A 20,599-nucleotide genomic window follows, 5' to 3' on the forward strand; every position below is an offset into this window, starting at 1 on the left:
CAAAACGGAGTGCCAGTCCGTCACGGGCAAGGTGCAACAGGACAGAAGAGACCTGAATGAAGGAGAAGAGGAGGAAACCACAGCCTGACCCCCTAAAAAGGTGAATATTCACCCCTTTTCATCTATTTCCGTTGACTCGAAGTAGGAGGGATTCCCTCTGAAACAAGCCAGAACCCAATACCACCAGAGGTAATCCCCGCTGGACCCCCACTGCAGCCGCCCACAACCCACCCTGCCGAAGGGACGGGGAGCGAAGTCCTTTTGGAGTCGGCAGGATGGCGGCGATCTTCTCACCAATTTCAATGCAGCATCTAAATCAGGTGGCCTCACTGCCAGGTAGGCAGGCGGGAAGACTGCCAAAAATGGACACTCCTTTGCTGTCCCGCCAACATCTATATCAGGCCCTAAGTTTGCCCAGCCTTAACCCAAACTTTTTGTATGAGGTAGTCTGGGATTCAGCTTTGTTGTCCCAACAGATAGGGAAATATTTACACAATACAAGCTACTTGAACTTGTTTGTAGTTTACATTTTGATGATATGGAAGGGATCAGAGGTAGACTAAGAACTCTGTCTCAATATCAGAGTTCAAATATGGAATGCACCAAACAGCAGCATAGAAAAACATTGTTTTTTGATACAGTAGTTTCCCTGAAAAAAGTAATCAATTATTTTCCTATGGCCAATTGATCCAAGTAGCCCGACTGACTTGGAGCAATGGATTTGTTGAACTTCTAGCTGACATTGCGCTGAACATTGTACTGTTGTTATAGGATGGCGAGAAAGCTATCTCACATCCGTGTGGTTCTCTCCTGGAATCCATGGGTTGCCCTCTTGCAGACTTGAAGGCAAAATGGGAGAAGATGTTAGGGGCGCAGAAATAAGTGAAGAAAACTGGGAACAGTATGATCTCATTCCTTGACGAACAAAAGATTTAAATTATACAATTTAATTATCTTCACCAGACCAATCTCACACCCATTGTACTCTAAAGGATATTTGGCACTAACTCCAGCTGTAGCCACAGATGGCACACTGCAGGCACCAGTTATATTCACATGGTATAGAACTGTCAAGTTGTACATGCATAATGGACGAGAATAATGGAGGACATTAATGAAGCAATGAGGGGTCACTTGACTAGGTTCTCCAAAATGTGCTTGCTGTGGAAATTCTTCTGCACTACAAAAACTAATTCTAAAGGTAGATTCAAAAACCTTCTTGCCTACTGACAAAAGGCAGATTAACGCTGGGGTGGAAAACCATACCCATCCCAGTTATCATTAGTGAACAGATATGATCCATTTGGCTTCTGCCAACAAAGCGTTCCTAATTGAAAAAGAGAATGAAATACATAAAAGAATAACCCTTGGGAATTGTTCCTAAATATGTTTGACAACAAATCTGAGGATATGCCTCCATGAACCTATGGCCTCCTCCCTCCCACCCTCCAGCGTGATGAATAAGATGAGCCACAGGCCAGGCATAGAAGTAACGGGCTCATGAAGCCCACATTATCAGAGCTCCCATGAAAGATGAAGGTAAAGGAGGCAATATGAAAGGATTTACATTATAGGGGACTCTTAAGGAATTAATTAGATTAGGTGTAAACACCAGGAGATGGCTTCCACCACTGGGCATGGGGCACCTGTTTCTTACCCCTAGACTCCAAACACTAATCATAGACAATACAACTTTACCACATATCATATATCCTCACTGCCCTCAAGAGGACTTGGACCACCTGCAGACCTATTTATGGCATATAACGTTAGCAACATATTGTTGAATGGAACATGTTTTTATGTCATAGTGTTTTGATTAATTAAAAATAATGTTTATTTATTTGTGTTTAACTGAGCTGCACATTGTTTTGCTGGTCCTTTGCTTGGTTGCTCTGAAATTCATTTTAAAGTTGCAGAATAACATGTGGTTTTGAAAGTTGCAGGAACAAGTTTCCTATCTGCATGTTTCTCCTCTGTGATTTCCATTTCATAACATAGTAGAAATGGCTTCTTTCTTGCACTGCATCTCTCCGTGTGCCTTTGGGGCTCACTTGGCCATGGTCCTGCTCATCTGCCCTTTCAATTTATTAGTGCAAAGCGCCAGCATCTGTTTCTCTCCCATTTCATGTTTTTGTAGGAAATTACAACAAAGTTTGAACCAATGTCTGAGCTGAAGCAAGGCTTGCACCACTGAACTTCCTTTGCAATGCCCCCAGAAGGATGCATACTTCAACTTCACTAGATATGTCACTATGAGAGAGGCACTCCGTTGTCAAATGCCAGGACCTACACAATTCAGAAACCCTATCTACATTTCATGTAGGGATCACAGACTATGAGTGTGAGCCACTTCTCTCCCTCGGGCCAGTTTACGCAGGCAGCCCGACTGACTTGGAGCAATGCATTTGTTAAACCTCAAGATTAGGCCTGGGCTAAATTTCTGTTTCGCTCGCGGAAATTGCGATAATTTGACATTTTCGCGTTCCGCGGAGAGCGCGAAAATGTCAAAATTTCCGCTGCTTAATGATAATTTGTTTCTTGCACGTGCTGTAAAATAATACATTCTCGTTTGCGCGCGATCGCCTTACCTGAATCCCCGCGTTAGCCGACAAGTTTTCCCGATCCGGTCGCGTTTTCCACGAGATGTTGGCTTGTTGGTAGCCATTTGCGCTGTCTCGCGACAGTTCGCGCCCACAGTAATGTCATTGGTCGCGCGATCACGTCTTTCTTCTCGTGATCATGCACCGCGAGAAGAGTGAAAACAAGATGGCAGCGCCCGCGAGCAGCCGCATGGGTAAGTTGGCGAGCCGCGACCACGCAGAAAATACCGCGAACGGGCGGGAAAAAAACTTCTGTATCTTCGCGATATTTCCGCGTGTTTGCGGAGATTTTTAACATTTTCACGAAAATTTGCGAAAGTCACTTTCGCAAATTCCGCCCACCCCTACTCAAGATGACGTTGTGCTGAACATTGGGAGGAAGCTATGTTGATATGTTCTTATGTTTTGCACTAATTAAGGCTGTTGATGTCTGAGCCACAACTGTACTTATATTAATTTTTAAAATTACTCATTGTTTAGTTTGCTTTAAGAGTGCAATTTCATTTCACTTCTTGGCAGGGTAAAGTCGGTTATTATTTATTAATGATTTAGGCATTTCTTCTTTTTGTAGCATGATTTCTACCCTGTTGATTGGTTTATGTCATGCACCTTTGTTAGCACACTGTGAGCTCTTTTTCACTTCTCTGAAACTATAACATGCGCCTTGTCTCGGTTGTGTGCCAGACCTTCTACGAAGACAGACTCAAGAGTTGTCTGGTTATTTGATTTATAGAACGTTCCTTCTTTTCTTTACGAGTTATCTGTATGCCTGTCTGTTTTGACGGATCTATGAATACGACTCTCCAGTTACCAGGAACGGAGTAGTTTTATGTCAGCTCATTACTGAGCTAAATTTGGATGAGGAATAACTCCCTTGTGTTGAGACCTCTCATCATTGCTTTATTTTTCTGCATTGTTGGTGCTGAGTTGAATCTGACTAACTACATGTTGCCCTCTGTAATGGCTCTTCATTTTGAATAGACATGTATGGTTTTGACTTTATACATTGTCCTGTGAAGGTTTCCTTTATTTGCTCTGGGGCTCCAGTCCTTTGGGACTCACTTGGCCCTGGTCCTGCTCATTTGCCCTTTCAATGCATGAGTGCAAAGCGCCAGCATCACGTTTCTCCACAGTTCATGTTTTTTTTCTGAAATGGCAAACAATCATACAAATCGTGTTAAAAAGAATAAAGATAGTGCAATGCACAGAACATCTCAGTCATTAGCAAGTAAATGAACAGGCCTTTTGAAGTTACCACAGTCGGTGCTGTTGTCTCTTGGTGTTGGAAGGTATTTCATGGTGGGCTACTTGTTGGGGTGCTAGAGCGCACCCAGGATGCTGCAGCCCAGCTCAGACCTTGTCTCTGAAGCGTTGACACGTTTCCCACTCTCTTCCAGTGACAACGCAAGGCAAATTCAAGGCCATGGTTATAGTCTACAGGGTTCCCCACCTTTCCCACCATCACACTGCCAATCACATGCCCTCTAACAGCAACTCTGAACTTGTGTCAGCAGGCTAGCGATTCTCTCGCATTTCTGTAGAGTCAATTCTCTCAAAAGTAGGGTCCTGTCCTGAGACTCTCCCTACCACATGCATACCACTAACACGTCATATCAGGAAATTCATGGCTGCAGTTAACGGGCGCAAGCCGATGTGAGCCTTGTCAATAGTTTGTTTCGGAATAACAATTTTTTGGGCCAATGAATTATGAAAAAAATCAGGCCCGGATCGTACTGTGTCAGTGACTCTTCACTGTGCAGCAGCTTTCCTGCTCCCAGTATCAAACCGTTTCAGAATTAAGGAAATAAGGAGCTGTAAAATGCACGAGGAGTGCAGAGAGAGCCTGGATGCCTCGCTCTTAGCATTTTGGAGGGACTGGTTTCCGGTTTGTTTCAGGTCCCGAGTCCTCACATAGGACTGGCTGGACACACAATCCTCTTGCGTTAAGTTGATCCTAAGTAAAACGTAGCAACTTGGACATATGAGCATTTTAGTCGCTGAAATTAAATGTAATTGAAAGATTGCAGGCAATTACTTTAATTAGAGCCCCCATCTGCATGCCACCCTCCTTTCTGCAAACACCACAGGTGCAGATACTTTGGAGGCAGGATAATCATATAAAGCCACCATCGAGCAGGCACAGTCCTCAGCCAGATGTGGGCAACAGTAGGCCACTTCTAGAGGGCCTGTGAAGGACTCACGGAAGGGCCGTGATGACAGCTGTCCACTGCCCCCACGGGGGGCAGATCCTGAGGTCTCCCAGCACATGTTGGGGTTTCACTCCTGAATAACACACCCATTTTAAGTCTGCCTTTCATTTGCACCTTTTCTGTTAGATTCGGTCCTAGGCAGTGATTTCATTTTTGCATCCTTTTCTGTTCATGGTGGAAGGAGACAAGGTTCTGAAACCCTCCAGTTCTGGTGCCATGGACCACGTCTTCCTGGCAGCCATTGCAAGCTTCTCATTAGGACACTCCATCCCACCACCCTCCTACCACAAGGCCGCCTTATTCCTGGCTCTGTCCTGCCTGCTGCCGCCCTCAGTTGGTCAGCACACAACACCAGGGTGCCAGCTCCACCGACCCGCAGTCACCGGGTTCTCCAGAGGTGGTGATATCCTGGTGGGTGGCGTCTTCCCCGTCCACGTGTACCGGGTATATTCTGAAACTGCTGTGACTTTTACAGAACAGCCTTCACCGATCCGCTGTCAAAGGTAAGGGGGGGGGGGCTATAGTCTTGTTTCCTAAAGGCGTCGTGAGCGGGTGGTCGTAGAGCTCACAAGTCAATACACTGGGGCAAATTATTCATAGAATGTTTAACCAATGATAGGTCTTATGTTCGTAATGCTTATAATAATTGTAAACCCCTATATGCGATTCAAGTGAAATCCCTCTTTTAGAATTGTTTGGGGTCTCCATGAGAGCCTCAGACCTCTCATTGTGTACATTGTATGTGTATGTACGTGTGTCGCTATAATGCAGCTGAGCACATGACAAGCATCACTGCAGTTCACTAGTGAATCGATATCTGGTGCTGTGAATGTGGGAGATGTTCCTTTGTGTGGATAGGATGTACGCTGGTGCAGTGGGGATGCAAGCCCGTGATGTGAAGATGCCTCTTGGATGCTCGTAGGGATGCAAGCCCGTGATGTGAAGATGCCTCTTGGTTGTTCGTAGGGATGCAAGCCCGTGATGTGAAGATGCTACTTGGATGTTCGTAGGGATGCAAGCCCGTGATGTGAAGATGCCTCTTGGATGCTCGTAGGGATGCAAGCCCGCGGTGTGAAGATGCTACTTGGATGCTCGTAGGGATGCAAGCCCGTGATGTGAAGATGCTACTTGGATGTTCGTAGGGATGCAAGCCCGTGATGTGAAGATGCTACTTGGATGTTCGTAGGGATGCAAGCCCGTGATGTGAAGATGCCTCTTGGTTGTTTGTAGGGATGCAAGCCCGTGATGTGAAGATGCCTCTTGGATGTTCGTAGGGATGCAAGCCCGTGATGTGAAGATGCCTCTTGGTTGTTTGTAGGGATGCAAGCCCGTGATGTGAAGATGCTACTTGGATGTTCGTAGGGATGCAAGCCAGCGGTGTGAAGATGCTACTTGGTTGTTCGTAGGGATGCAAACCCGTGATGTGAAGATGCCTCTTGGATGTTCGTAGGGATGCAAGCCCGTGATGTGAAGATGCCTCTTGGTTGTTTGTAGGGATGCAAGCCCGCGGTGTGAAGATGCTACTTGGATGTTCGTAGGGATGCAAGCCCGTGATGTGAAGATGCCTCTTGGTTGTTCGTAGGGATGCAAGCCCGTGATGTGAAGATGCTACTTGGATGTTCGTAGGGATGCAAGCCCGTGATGTGAAGATGCCTCTTGGTTGTTCGTAGGGATGCAAGCCCGTGATGTGAAGATGCTACTTGGATGTTCGTGGGGATGCAAGCCCGTGATGTGAAGATGCCTCTTGGATGTTCGTAGGGATGCAAGCCCGTGATGTGAAGATGCCTCTTGGATGCTCGTAGGGATGCAAGCCCGTGATGTGAAGATGCCTCTTGGATGTTCGTAGGGATGCAAGCCCGCGGTGTGAAGATGCCTCTTGGTTGTTCGTAGGGATGCAAGCCCGCGGTGTGAAGATGCCTCTTGGTTGTTCGTAGGGATGCAAGCCCGTGATGTGAAGATGCCTCTTGGATGCTCGTAGGGATGCAAGCCCGTGATGTGAAGATGCCTCTTGGATGCTCGTAGGGATGCAAGCCCGTGATGTGAAGATGCTACTTGGATGTTCGTGGGGATGCAAGCCCGTGATGTGAAGATGCTGCTTGGATGTTCGTAGGGATGCAAGCCCGTGATGTGAAGATGCCTCTTGGTTGTTCGTAGGGATGCAAGCCCGTGATGTGAAGATGCCTCTTGGATGCTCGTAGGGATGCAAGCCCGTGATGTGAAGATGCCTCTTGGATGCTCGTAGGGATGCAAGCCCGCGGTGTAGTAGTAGAAAGCTGCTCTTCTTGGTTCCTCCATGCTCAACCACTTGGACTCTGGGGGCTCATCCTCAAGCTGTAAGTGTGCTTGACTGGCCCCTTGTCCTCGCGGGCGCTCCGCCGCAGAGGGTCGCGTGTTGGATGTAACTGTAAATGACAGCGAGTTAGACCTCGAAGATGAGGCTGCTGGGCTGCGGCCCCCGTGGAGCTTCCAAGCATGACCCCGAACTCCAGTGAGCCTGGCAGTCATGCGAAGGGAGTTCTTTGTTAGTGCCGAATGTGTGTCAAAGATGCCAGCCAGCAGGGATGTTGTGCCGCCCCTGTGCAAGAGTGCCAGGGCACGAAGGGCAGTGCTGAAGGCGCTTTCGGAAAGATATGTCGCGATTCTGTCAGGAGTGAGAGCGGGTGCCAGGCTGTCCGTATCTCCTAAGCTGCGTGGCTCTGGAATGGGTGTTGTTCACCAAAGTGGGACTGAGCCAAGACCCCTGAAGCACCTGCGGGCATTCATCATTCGCAATTTAAAAGAACGCAGTGTTCAGTCTGTCCAGCCTCGAGAGTGCCCTCGGCCTCCGGGCCTGAATGATTAAGAGGTCATGTTTCAGGTGTTTGATATACATGCTTGAGGAGATCTTCAGATTTCACTGCAGCCCATCATTCTACTGGGGCATAATTGCTCTCGTCAGCCTGGAGCACGCCAGGTGGTTCAATGCAGAAAGTGAAGATGGATGAACAATGAATGAGGAAATCTAGCAAAGGACATTTCCGCATGAATAAATGTAACGCAACATTCGGTTACCACTGAATACTCCTTTTCCAGGGTCGTATATTTAGCCACTGGAGAAGCAACTTTCCCCTCTAATGATTGGCGGTGTCCCTTTCCTTTCCCAAACAGGAAACACATGTAATCCTGCCTTTTCCAGGCGCCGCCCTGCGAGATTTAATGGCTCGTACTTTTACACCATTGTTGAATAAATGCACATAAAGTATGCTATTTGATTACCTGAGTGTCATTGAACTAAGCAAATCGAATAAATCGTGCCCGTAATCAAAATACATTTATGAAGAAGTCTCGCAGTGCAGCGCTGCAAGTCATCTTGATGCGCTGCGTGACAGAGAAAAGGCAGGAATGCGCCTTATTTAAGGCAAGATGGCACATTTCTGCCATTTCCCCTGCACTGGTGCCCTTTTGGCAGCCTAGCACCTACACAGACACCCTTGCACCAGGCTGCAAGGGTGCCTGTGTTGCATGCAGGATTGTTTTTGTACAGGAAGGTGCACCTTCCTGCGCAAAAAGGAAACAAAGAGAAAGAGATGTTTCTCCTCGTTACACCCCCTTTGGGAAGGCGTAACTTTTTGGTGCATTTATAAGATTGCCAATTCTGAAAAATCTGGGAATGCGCTAAAAGCCATGAGAGCTGGTGGGAACCCCCAAGCAATGCCCATGGAATGCCTGCCAAGGGCAGAGTGCAACGCAGTGATTTGCACTGTGTTTCGTTAGTCCAGATTTAGGAGGGCACTCAGGACCATGCAAAGTAAAACGCATTTTGGGTTTGCATCGCTTTTTTAACACGTTGCGTGGTGTAAGTGTGACACAAACCCCTTCATAAATATGCCCCTCAGTTTATATTTGTTAGAATTTTTCTGTACAATAAATGAGCTGTGATATCTTTTAGATCAGTGGTCTCCAAGGCAGGTCCAGGAGAGCCAGCTGTTTGCTAGACTTTCCAGAAATCCTGCCAGGAGCACAGTAAATGCAATGTGGTTGACTTAATGATGTGTGACTCCGTATTTGAGAGCGAGATCATCACCCTCACACTGGTGGCAGCATTCCTTTCACAATCAGGGTCTGTGGCAAGTGAAGGACCAGCCATGGGACCAGGTAGGGTTCCTGCAGCTTCAGGTAACATCTGTAAGCTGGGCCTGGTGCAGAGTTGGCGAAAGCGCCCCCTGTAGGAATCTGTGTTAGATCTACTTGTTGCAGGCTGGATTCTACTGATCATCCATCCGAGATCTAAAAATGGAGTACCGTTGGGTTTGGTAACAATAACCATCTGCTGTTCAGTGCCACACACTTGTTATCTTAAAGGCAGTAGTGGAGTGCACCCCTTGCTCTGTTATGCATTGTCTTCTACGAGCCACGTGCTTTAATAAGGGTAGCATTCAGGGCACAAGTCAGGGGTACACACAAGTAATCGGCGTCCACCCACTCTTTTCACAGGGTGGACGCCGTCCCCCCTGCCAAGAAGTTGGGCCCCACAGAAATATGTTGAACTTGTCTCGGTGAAATTTTCAGACACCAGGACACGTTCTGCAGCGCATGTACGTTGTCTGTTTTCAGTTCCCAGCAGCAACGTACAGGCAGCGAGGGAGCTTTTTTTCACCTTCAGCTGGGCCGAAGTTAAGGGACCATCAGGGCTCCTTTTGTTTGAATATCCTGACTGGAGGTGGCCTGGAACCTCACACTTAAATGTAAATGGCACGGAGGGGAAACAAAGGCACACAGCTTGTTATCCCTTCACAAGTACATAAGAGAGGCATGCCTTTGCCTTTTTTCAGTCCCTGTATATAAGAGATGCATGCACTGTAGGAATGTCAGGTGTGTTAGTCTGTCCCAGTATTTACATAAATAACCATTTGCAACCCAATGTAGGGTGTGGAGCGCTTTACGTAACATACACATTATACATTGACAATAAATCATGTACATGTGTAAATCAATGTAAAAGATGAGTTGCATGAGACAGTGAGGGTTACAAGGTGTAGGAGTCACATGTCCTTCATACCTCACAGTGGTCTATTAGAAGCATTGCAATTTATGAATTGGAGGTAACAAAAGCAGTAGCCCACTTTTTTTGTAGTTCTATATAGCGTGAACTAGACCCAAGAATTCGGGTATCATGAGCACCAGTTTTGTTCCATGAGGTCTCATTCATTTTTGTTAGGCACAGGGAGCGATTTGCCCTGAATCACAGAATGTTGATCGTCATTGCCGAGACTCGAACCCGGTTCCCCAGCTTCGAGGTCGACCGCTCTAGCCGTAAGGTTACATCCTCTCCCCACTTTACTATCTACATAAATTAAAAAGCTGTCATCTGCTTGTTAGATGATGTGATTTGCAGGAGACACATTTAACTGCTCTATTACTTTGATTCAATTCTGGGACTTTACAAAACACAGATGCATTAACCACCAGAGTTATGTCACCATTATTACTGTTCCCTGAGATTTACTGTGCACCTTCACAGCAGATGCCTTAACCCAATCAAATATATTAAAATGTAGACTTTGCAACCAACAGATCTACTACCATGCTTCTCCTTGTTGCCAATTTCTTTGTGGCAGGGTTTAAAAAAATTAATGTATTAGATGAGGTCCAGCTTCAGGACTGCACCACATTTTTGGCACAACCCCAACGCCACATCTCATTTGCATGTTCAGCACCTAACTATGGGAACAGGAAGTGAGCTTTGCTTCCACCGGAGAAGACTGAATGTGCTGGAGCGTGCACCACATCACCCCCTGAGAGGCGCATGTGAACATTTCTCACCAGTGACCAATGAGTGTGCTCAGTGCAGTTTCTTTATAACCTTTATGAGTTTCCAAATACATCGAAATGAAACTCATTTCCATTGTTAGTATTAGTCCTGAATCCCTGGCATCTACGATTGGACACTCTGTTTAAGATGGAAGTTTCATCCTCCCACCGGTGTCTCCAATGTCTACATTTTAAGCCGATCTCCATGTTAGGCATCTTCAGTTCCCTGTCAGCCAATTCACCACTCAGGCACTTCAGGAAGAGGTACACAAATGTATTCACTGGTCAGTGGTGATCTTAATGAGAATCTTCTATGTTTTTCCATGGTAATTAGGGTTGGACAATGGTTACCCACTTCCCTGAGGTGAAGTGTCCGGTCCTCTGACTCTCTCTGCTGGGCTTTGCACCCCAGCCAGATTTCCCACCTATGATGTACAGCAAATACTGCTGGATGGAAAATAGATACATAAATAAATAGTGCTTAATTTGTAAACTAATAAGTGCCGGTGCCCAAAGCGCTGCTTAGACGCCCGCAAATGACACTGTTAAATGTCACATCGCCGAATGTGATCTGCACTATTAAATATCACAATGCTGAATGCCAAGGCTGCATAGTCCAGATTCCAGCTCCGGCTACTTTAATTCACTGCCAGATTCTCGCTTTCCATTTATATCACTCTTGCAGGTTCCTGCTTTCACTCTTTTTGTAGCATTTCTCGTCCTCCTTTTTTACAAATTTTTGTTTTTTCCCTCTCTTGCTCTCGCAAATGTCTAATGATGAAAAATAGAAAAATAATGTCCCCAAAAATAAGTCGCGGTGGCCCCACCGGAAAGCACCGCCTCAAATTAAGCACTTGATCTGCAGCAAGGGGCATGTTATGGAACAGAGCATGAAACTGGGGTTCTAAGGTTGCTAATCCTATAATTGAGAGAGTGCACTCTCACAGGGGTCAAGGGTAAGTGGGCTAGAGCTGCTTGGGTGTGGGAAGGGACATGCCAGTGTGGGGCTGTGATGTGGGAGAGGTGGGAAGAGGCATGCATCCCTTGCGGCAGCTGGAACAGTTTTTCACTACTGAGAACGGTCACTGATTCTTCACACTTTTAAAAGCTTTTGAGCTTCACACTTTCTTGTTGTGAGTCGAGCTTGAAACTCATATACCTTTTTGAGGGAGATTTAAAAAGAATGCTTTTTTACCTTGGTACATCGAAAGTGCTCAGGGATGAGGTACCATGTCAGTTTTTGTCAAGTTGGCTTTTTGTTTGGTATGTCCCAACCAGAGATTTGGTTCCCAAACTGGGGTCCGCAGACCCCCAGGGGTCCGTGACACATTCCCAGGGGTTCCGCAGGCAGCAGCTTTAAAGGCACCACAACACTCCTTGTATATTCAGCAGTTATTGGGCAGCAATAAAAGTGTCAAGATAACTCTGGTGATTAATGTACCTGCTGGAGAGAGATGGGGTCTGTCCAGTGGCAGCTTTGACTCATCTAAGGAAGTGCAGATGGTTAATATGCCTGCTGCGAAGAATGTCTACAATGCATTTTCAAAAAAGCAGTATTTTGTTTTTTGCATAGCTCAGAGGGTTCCTGCTTTTGCCATAGAGATTGTTTTGTTATTGTGCAGTTCACACGTTTCAATCGTAATCTAGCACAGTGAGCTATGAATTGCCATCAAAGAGCTGCATGCAAACTGCATGATACAAGTTAGTAAGTTATGCTTTTTCTCAGTCTTTCATTATCAGATGCTGCTAAAAAGGTTTCTTTGGGTTGAAATAAATCCTTATTATTAAAGTCAATGGTAACCCCTGTGTTTATGTTCTGAATCCTGAGTTTGTGCTTCTCCTGACTGATCACTCTTAAAAAATGCCTACCCGTATGAATAACATGTGAATCCTACACCTTGTAGTCCCCTTTGCCTTATGTAACATTTTCAATTCACTGATTTATACATGTATGATTCATTGTCTCTGTATGTGTGTCTTGTAAAGTGCTCTGACACCCTACAGTGGTATGAGAGGTGCTATAAAATAAATTAAATACATGTGACAGTGGGGCTATGGAGAGATGAGACGCACTGTTGCATGGTAGTAGTGAGGGTATCATTGAAGATTGCCAAAAGATTGTTGTATCCTGGTGCATAGTAAAGTCATTATTTACTATGCTTTAAAGGCTAATATAATACAATATATAATAACAAATTTGTTGTAAAATGCACCATTTTCCCCCAATTTTTCTTTGGGGAGAGCCCCTCAAAGCCACCTTTGTAGTGGTCAGGCTCACTCATTGCACTTGGTGTGCACTGTACAGGGACTGGTGTGACAAAATTTGCCAGAGCAGCTTTAGGTTTCCAGTCCAGCGATTGGCAGGAGCAGGAGCCTCGGGCAGCGAAATAAAACCAAACAATGATAAGTTAGTCGCAAGATGCAACAACAACCTTCCTGTTAAGATTTTTTGATTTTTGCAAATATTTTTCTTATAAAAATACTAAATCGTTAGTAATTCATGTCTAGTCTTTGTTTGATGTGCACACAAGTGTGTTTATTTTTTTGAACTACAGTTTTAACCCCTTGAGTGCCCCGCCCTTTCCCCCTCCTGTGCCGGGCCTTTCATTAGCGGGCGGGGTCCATGACGAGATAGTCTCGTCATGGGCACAGCGCAACCGCGCTCAATGGCGAGACTATCTCGTCATGGGCATAGAAGAGGTTAATGTTTGACATTTAAATCATACAATTTGCTTGGGGGTCCCCGGCTTCCAGTAGTGACTCAATTGGGTCCTCAGGAGTGAAACGTTTGGGATGCACTGGCTTAGAAGGCTGGTTGGGATGCGAAAAGAGTGGTTAATTGTAGTGTCTATGTAAGGCAGGCTTGCTTCACCTTCAAGGATCCATGTTCACATTTCCTCCTGATCAGTCAGAATTACACAACATAAAGACAGATGCTCATTGTGATGTAAAAGAGTCAGCAGTGCTAATCGTCTGAATTTAGCAGCTTCCTCAGAAATGAGAGGATATTCCATTGCAACTCAATTTAAGTTAGTACAAGTCTTAGCATATAAAAGTTCAGGTCAGTAACCAATAAAGGGCACAGATTTTCAGACCACTTGTAACAGGTTTTCTTGCTGTACAAAAGAACAGAAAGTTTAACACAACACAAAATCATTCTATAAACATGAAATAATAAACATGTCATAAACATAAGCATTGCTTTCTGCACATCTTTCATGGAATGTGTCCCCCTGGGCACAGTTATGGATCATATATTAGTATTTCAGGTTGTTGAATATTCAAACGTCTTGAACTGAGTGAAATTTCAATACATGTATTTATTCATACATTGCCAAATTTTGCACTCAATAGGTGATCTTCAATCGTAGTTTTATTAATACATTGACTCTTTTCCAATGCATTTCGGGTATAATTACCCTTCGTCAGGGATCAGTCCTGTGATAAAATGTAAGTATCATGAAAAACTATTCACTGAGGTTTCTATATTAGTGTTGTGTGGTGTTGGTCAGTATATGTGGGTGGTTATTGTAAAAAATATCTGAAAACGATCAACCGTTTGTTGTGTGTCAATAAGGTAAACGTGCCAGTGTACTCCGTTGTAGAATATTGGGCTTTAGTTTTGGGTGAACATTGAATCCGTGCTCGTTTATACGAAGAATCTCGCAGATTGTGACGAGAAGTGCACGTGTAGGTATTACATTTTTCGTGGTGCATGGTATATGCATTAAGACAATGTGATGTTTAGCCTTCATATATAGCGTGTTTGGTCCTGGTTCTGTGCATTAGTGACTTTGGTGAAGTAAACGATGAGTAAATGCTGGTGGGTTAATGCGCTATGTGAATTGAAAGTGCAAACTTTAAGGAATTAGTGAACAGCGAGTATGTGCCAAAAAATATCGCACTGTATAATAAGAGACCATTAACTATCAAATGGAATTGATGTCATGCTGTTACGTACCGTAATAGGTTAGTCCGATAAGCGCTCCGCGTGTGTGACTATTCATTGCCGGCATGCGTGAAACTAAATCGGTGGCCATCTTTTGTTGGGATTCGTATGTATAAACAACATAGTGAAAGGACTAGAGTCCAATGATTATGGGGTCCATTTTGAAGTGTGTTAGTGAAGTGCTAGGTGTTTGAAAATGATGTTAAATAAAGACATTACAAAAAAAGCATTAAAAAACATCAAATAAAAAGTTGGAAGATAGGACATCAGTAATTTAGAGGTAACAAGCAAATTCAATACGTTCATTAATCCCAAATGGATGTACACTGTCCAATTTTTTAATCCAGTAGTTTTCTCGCTGCAGTAGGTATTTTTTGTTGCCACGACCTTCTTTTTTTCTGTACCACTTCAAGGATCAAGAAACAAAGTTGGCTAATATTGTGTCTGTTTTCAGTCAGTCAGTCAATCATCTTTATTCGAATATAATATATATCCATAAAAGTACAACATCACTGCTAATATACATGTGGCATACAATCTTCTCTCCAATATAAAAATAGTTAAAAATAAGATCAGACGATAAACTCGTAAAAAAAGAATTGAATATCATAAAGCCAACATGCAAGTTGAAAGTGCAAATTAACAAATAAATTAACCAATAATTCGTACAGAAACCTGCAGCATTACTGTGCAAAAACGCAAGATGTAAACTTTAAACACTGTGCAAAATAGACAATTTGTAAACATCCAACTATGTGGAAAACAGGCTTGTCACATGTATTGCAATCTATAAAATAGCATAAGCCCAGTATATAGCTATGATGATAAAGTGCAAATAAGCGATAAGTTGCCTTTTTTAGACCATACAAGTGCCGCCAGCATTACTGTGCAAGAATCACAGAAATGTAAACATTGATCAAAGTGCAAATAGACAATTTATGACATCCGACTTTGTACAAAATAGACACATCATAAATGGACGTAATCAGATAAAAAGCATTGCAAATTAATAATGTGTTTCAAGAGGCGTTCATAGAGGCTCGTGATCTAACCGCTGCTCGTAAAAAAGAGTTTACACTGTGGATCATGTCCTCGCAACCCAGTTGCAATATTTCTTGATACGCCGAGATATGGTCGGTCATCTCGTTTGACTTAAAGTACGGGATTAGGTATTGTTTTGTGTACCTTACATAAAATTTGCAAGAGAACAAAAAGTGTGGCATTGTTTGTTTGCAACCATCGCCACATGGGCAGAATGTCTCCTCCAAATTTTTGTTAAAACCAATCGGAAAGCAGAGTAAGTATTTTACGCTATTGTCCCTAAGGCGGAAAAGCAAGCTCCTATTCCATGTCCCAATATTTTTCCTTTGATACTCCTGTGGCTTATAATAGTCGTTACCTGATGTCCTCAGGATAGGAATATATCTAATGATTGATGGGTTACGAAGCTCGGTCTTTTCTCTGTCTTCACGATATAGATCATATAATGCACCCCCCGCTGCTTTTAAATTTATGTTTTCAGCAGCGGAGGGAAGAAAGAAAGTGTGTTCTAAATGAATGCTAGCTAAGCTTTTATGTACAGCGCTAAGCCAAGGTATATATTTACCCCTGTCACATTTAAGGCAATCTGTAATGATTCCTTGGGTTAGAGTTGCAGCAGGGTTTCGCCATAACTTTAACCAAAATAAGGCAGGACGAGATTTGATAAAATCCTCCACATAGTGTAGGTTCAGTTCCTTATGGCATATAAAGGTGGGTGATGAAATTTGTGCCCCAAGTACCCTTCTGCAGAATCTATTTTCCTCTGTTTGTATACCACTGCAGTCTACGTGCCCCCACACTTCGGCACCATAGGTTGCAGTGGGCAGACACTGGGTTCTATTGATCTGCAGTAATGGGATCACCACCTCTGCCTACCTGGGCTGTCGCAGGCTAATTATAGAGTTAATTGCCATACCAAGTTTATTTCTGCCTCGGGCTACATGCGATCGCCATGAGCCCGTGTCAGAAAAGACTAGGCCCAGGTAGGGAAAAGTGCTAGTGCTTTTTAGAAGGTCGCCTCCAGTCCTTATGTTCTTTATGCAGTGCTTTTTAGGTCCACATAACATTATGAAAGATTTATTAAAATTGGTACAAAGTCCCAACTCTGCCATAAAAGAAACAAAGCCTGAAATTAAAATGCGTAATGTTTTAGGTGTGCGGCCCATAAGGACCGCGTCGTCTGCATATAAAAGTGCGGGGTAGAGTTGACCGTTAATTTTCGGTACATCACTAGTCAGTTCAATGAGGGAGTTATTCAGTTCATTAATATAAAGAACAAAAAGCAGGGGGGCCAGAACACACCCTTGTCTGACCCCCCCTGCCAATTAAAATATCCCTGGAGACCTCTCCTTCATTATTGATCCTCACCCGCGCTTTTAGGTCTCTGTGCAAATATGCCAAAAAGTGCACAAGTGCATCGTCCAACCCATAATTTAAAAGGATCTCCCATAAACGTGAGCGGTTAACAAAGTCGAAGGCCGAGGTTAAATCCATAAAACCCAAATATAAAGGTACTTTTTTAGCTACAGTATATTTCCCCAATATAAGGTTCAGATTTAGGCACTGTTCAACAGTTCCGACATGGCTCCTAAAACCCAACTGACAACAGTTTATGATTTGCTTTTCTTCTGACCAATTCCTGATTTTATTAAAAACAACCCTGCCCAAAATCTTCAAGGTATTGTTAATCAAAGATATTGGGCGATAACAACTAGGGTTAGATCTGTCCCCTTTCTTAAAAATGGGCACTATTATACTCGTGGACCAGGGTTTTGGAATTAGAGTATTGGCCAAGTTATTAAAAACATTACATAAAAGAGGGGACCAAAAGTCAGGTTCGGATTTGATAAGATCAATTGACAAGCCATCTGGGCCTGGAGCTTTGTTCCCTACGCTTTCATGTATTGCATCTTCAACTTCAGATAATAGTATAATCATGTTGGAGGGTGGGGGGAAACTATCGATGCTTACTGTTTTAGCTGAGTATATTTTTGAAAAGTGCTCCTCCCATGTATTACTTGGTATGTTACAGTTTAGGGGAGTGATGTTCGATCCCATAGATCGCATCGCTTTCACCTCTCTCCAAAACCCCGTTACATCTTTGAGGGCAGCGGCGCAGGCAAGGGAGTCCCACCGTTCCTTTAACACCACCTCTGCGCGTAATTTAATTGCTTTCTTGTAGCGCTCTCTCAAGGATTTTACTAATACCATGTCCCTTGGTTCGGCATTTAGTGCATCACGTAGGGCCCTGTTAGCCCTGGAGCAAGTGCCGTCAAACCATCTGGGGTTCTTGCCCTGGGTCGTAACAGGTTTGGAGATTTCACGTTTAATTCCGGCACATAACCTGGTAAAGGCCTGGATTATATCAGTTCCAGGGCATGTGCTAGACAGGCACATCTCTATAAGTGATCGATAGGATTTTATGGTACGCGCCAGTAAAACTTTATTATCTATACCTTTCCAAATCACTTTCAACTTGTCAGTGAATGGTATCAAATCTTTTGCCCCATATTTCTTTTCGTTTCCTAAATTTATTAAAAAATCTAATAGTGGTTAAAATTGGGTTATGGTCACTGTAACTAGTACCTAAAACTTCGGCCTTTACTAAAAAATTCTCAAGGGAGGATGAAATGAAGATATAATCAATGGTGGATGAGCAGCCACGACCTCTATAGGTGGGCAGTAGACGGTTGTCTGGATCATGTCCAGCTTTTGCCATTACATTGACCAGATCGTGAGTAGATAGGTAATTGGACAGTTCTTCACCTCTTCTACAGGAGATCTTCCAGGCACATCTGATAGCGGGTATATCTGTACTATTATCCAGGTGGGAATTAAAATCCCCCCCCAGACAAATACCGTCTAATCTACCCTGTTTATCCTCATCTGCCAAATTATCAATGAATTCAAATAGCTTGGTAAAATTTTTATTAGGCAGTGATGTGAAATCATTATTATCAAAATTTATTAGGCATACTGTGATTCCCTGCGTGTAAATCAGGGCCTGGAAATTGTCATCATTGGTCTCTATAGGTTTTATGATATTGCCTTCAGTGATCTTTATCCAAATAGATAGGCCCCCACTTGGTCTGCCAAAGTCAGGAGTAGGAACAATTTTATTATAGCAGGCGAATCCCTCAAGTAATAAACCACTAGTACACCAGGTTTCTTGGAACATCAGGATGTCGAATCGACTAACCATATTAACCCATTCTTTTATGGTCGTTTTGGCTTTTAAGCCTGCAATATTCCAACTAAGTATATTCAGGTTTTGTTTGAGGAGTCTTGATACAATGATCACAGGGGAAGTGGCCGATGATGATTCTACCTGACATAGTTCTTGGGAGTTTTCAATAGAGCTACATTCAACTATGTCTAAATGATCCTGCAAAGGACTCAATTGCTCTATTTCGACACTGACGGGTCTATATCTTGGTCAATCCTGGTTCTCTAGATCTGATAAGGCGCTAAACCTGTTGAGTGTCTGTGGTATCTGGGTGGCAGTGTTATATCCTCTCAATTGAGGTCTGTAAAAAAAAAACAATGGTACTAGGGTGATGTTTGTGGAACTGATGAACGGATCAAATGGGGCATTCTGCAGCCGTTTCGCCAGTGAGGGAAACCTTAGGGTCACAACTATGCAATCTCCCATGATGTTTTTACTGGAGGGTCCCACCCAGGCCACCCTACGCACCATTAGGATATCATTAGCAATCTCCCACCCTGCCCCCTTATGCTTGCGCAACCAATCGATACATTTATTTTTGAGCTGGTCCCAGGACTGTGTCTGTTTTCATAGAAGTGGTGGGCTACCACTGACTTGAGTTGTTTGGTACGGATGTTAGATTTATGTTCATTAATTCTTGTCTTGATCTTTCTTTCTGTTTTCCAACATAAATCTTGCTGCAGGGGCATTTTAACATGTAAATTGCGTTGGTTGTGTCGCATGTGTCTGTGACCATAACTTTTATTGTATTGCCTTTTCTTGGGTGTGTTATGGTTGTGCCAGTTATAATGTTATTGCAGTTATTGCAGTTGTATCATGCCACTGTTCCTTTATAGGTGTTTTGATCTGTTTGTTTGGATTGTTTGAGCATTTCCCCCTTGAATAGGTTTTTGAAGTCACGTTCCATTGTTAACATAGGCCAATGTCATTTGATTATGCGTTTCATATCTTGACTTCCTGTGGAAAATTTAGACACCATCACTAAAGGTTTTTTTTTGTCTGGTGTTGATTTGGATAATAAGTCACTCCTATTTTTTAATTGGCATCTGTTGCATGCTTCTTCTAATAGTTTTGGTGGGTAGCCTCTTTGTAGGAAACGTTCTGTGGTTTCTTGTAGACGTTTGATGGTGGTTTGAGGATTAGATATTATGTGTTTGACTCAAAGCATTTGAGAGTAGGGTAGATGTTGTTTAAGTGGTGGAATCTAGCATAATGTAACGTATTATTTCGGTCCGTAGGTTTTCTGTATATGTCTGTTTCAAATTTTTTGTTGATCAAGGATATTTGGACATCCAGGAAGTTGATTTGTTCATTTTGTATGTCATGTGTAAATTGTATACGTGCATTAATTTGATTGATGTCTTGAAGTGCTTCTGTTAATGTAGATAGTTGTCCGTTCCATACAACAAATATATCATCAATGAAACACAAAAATAATCTGCTGTGTTTCTTCCATGGGTCGTGGCCAGCCTATTGTTTGATTTCGCAAACAGTTTGAGGTGCTGCATTAGTTCACGATGCTGTCTCTTCTGGGATACATTTCCCTCCTGTATCACCTTGCTCAGTTGCTGCACACTTTCAGTTAGTACTGCTATGTTGCTTGCCATCTCGCCTATTTGGAATTGCACTGCACGTGTGTTTTTTGTCTGCAGGCGCTGCATACGGAGCATCTGTCCCTCAAGACCACCCCAGACATCAATTGGTTGCTCCTCCTGCTGTGTCCTGAGTGCTCTCCCTCTTCTACGCCGGACTCGGATATTGGTTCTGGGGACCTGTGGTT

At 43.7% G+C, this 20,599-nt stretch overlaps 1 protein-coding gene across 1 annotated transcript in view; it reads left to right on the forward strand.

Annotated features, from left to right (window-relative positions):
• The first annotated feature begins 5,217 nt into the window (after positions 1 to 5,217).
• The window catches only part of LOC146782736 (vomeronasal type-2 receptor 26-like), a 94,174-nt gene continuing 78,792 nt past the window's right edge, over positions 5,218 to 20,599 (forward strand). Inside the window, exon 1 of the mRNA XM_085638117.1 lies at positions 5,218 to 5,316. The gene's annotated coding sequence lies outside the window, so the exon portion shown is untranslated. The remainder of the gene's footprint in view (positions 5,317 to 20,599) is intronic.

This window comes from Triturus cristatus, chromosome 12 (assembly GCF_964204655.1).
Source record: "Triturus cristatus chromosome 12, aTriCri1.1, whole genome shotgun sequence".
NCBI classification, from domain to species: Eukaryota; Metazoa; Chordata; class Amphibia; order Caudata; family Salamandridae; genus Triturus; species Triturus cristatus.